Raw genomic sequence first — 1,628 nt, 5'->3', positions numbered from 1 at the left:
TCATCAGGAGACAGCCTGGAGAGATTGCTTGAACCACTGGGACCCAACTGAGCACTTCTGATAGTTGACCTAGGAATCTTCTCCCAGTTGAGGGTGGGAAGAGATGTGTCAAGCAAGTCTGCCTAGATATTCGTTTCTCCAGATTTTTCACCCCAATGTCTTGAACTGACAAAAAATGCAGAAATAAAATAATATCTTTTGTCTCCATAAGACTAGTGATTCTGCATTGCCTTTTACTTCAGAATATCTGCTAAGGGATCCCTGGGTGGCGCAGCGGTTTGGCGCCTGCCTTTGACCCAGGGCACGATCCTGGAGACCCGGGATTGAATCCCACGTCGGGCTCCCAGTGCATGGAGCTTGCTTCTCCCTCTGCCCAGGTCTCTGCCTCTCTCTCTCTCTCTCTCTGTGTGACTATCATAAAAAAAAAAAAAAAAAAAAAATCTGCTAAGGATAAGAAGAATTTTAATAGTCAAAAGAATTCTGGTATAATGAATAGGATTTTGATGCATGCTTACTTACTTACTTACATTTTGATGTTTGCTTAGGGAAGAAATAAGTTTTGATAATTGACATAAGAAAAGTCCTTTGAAAATGCGAGAGAATGGGCAAAGATGAAAATTCAATTTTAAGAAAAAGAATATTGGTTTCTTTATAAGTATTGGGAAGGAAAAAACAGTGGCATTTGAGGCTTTACCCATTATTTATTGCTACCCAAATCAACAAGGATTTATTATTCACACTTCTTAGGTTAGCAGGGCTCGCTTGGCTAGTTTTTCTACTTCATATAAGTTGGCTAAGATTACTCATAACATCAAATTACAGAACTGAATTATAGCATATTAATGAAGTTTCAATATCTTTTTGGTTACTTCATTATTATTTCATGGAGAAGTTAAAGTTTTGTTGTTTTTTTTTTTTTTTAGTATTTAGTTCTCTCAACATATGAGTAATATCAGAAAGTTAGATTGCTCTTATAGATTAAAATTATTTGTATGTTTCAGATCTCACAACCAAGGAATATTCTGCCCGTAACTTCGACTTTAACTTGTTTAAACTTACGGCTTTTCAATTGAACACTAAGAAATTGTTCAGATGCCTGTGAAAGTACATAAACTCTGAAAAGGTTTCATTTTATTCATAGGCTATTTAATTCCCTTTGTGAGAAATAAGTATTATAATCTTTATCTCAATGATACTATTTTTCATTGAGAATTTGAGTTTTTTTGGTTGACTCCCTAAGACAGCAATTCCCTAACTATATCCTAAGAAACACACGCATTCAATTAGAAAGTATCCTTTAATCAAATATATGTGTGGCAAATCTTGCACAGTATGACCTTTTCTAAAATTGTTATAAAGTATGTTATCATATGAAAGACATAAAAAAAATACTTGGGTAAAGCAATCTGATTAACTTTCTTTAACCTAGGTTTTCTCATACTTAAGCATGAAACAATTTCTTGTAACATGCTTCTTGTTACCCAGACCACCAATTTGTAAAAAGCTGTTTTGAGACATGGAATTTGTAAATAAATTTATTTATTTATTCATGAGAGATACAGAGAGAGAGGGAGAGAGAGAGAGAGAGAGAGGCAGAAGGAGAAGCAGGCTCCATGCAGGGATCCTGA

This window comes from Canis lupus, chromosome 22 (genome assembly GCF_011100685.1).
Source record: "Canis lupus familiaris isolate Mischka breed German Shepherd chromosome 22, alternate assembly UU_Cfam_GSD_1.0, whole genome shotgun sequence".
Classification (NCBI taxonomy): Eukaryota; Metazoa; Chordata; class Mammalia; order Carnivora; family Canidae; genus Canis; species Canis lupus.
The sequence above is the reverse complement of the archived record's forward strand: the minus strand, read 5'-3'. Positions refer to the sequence as shown.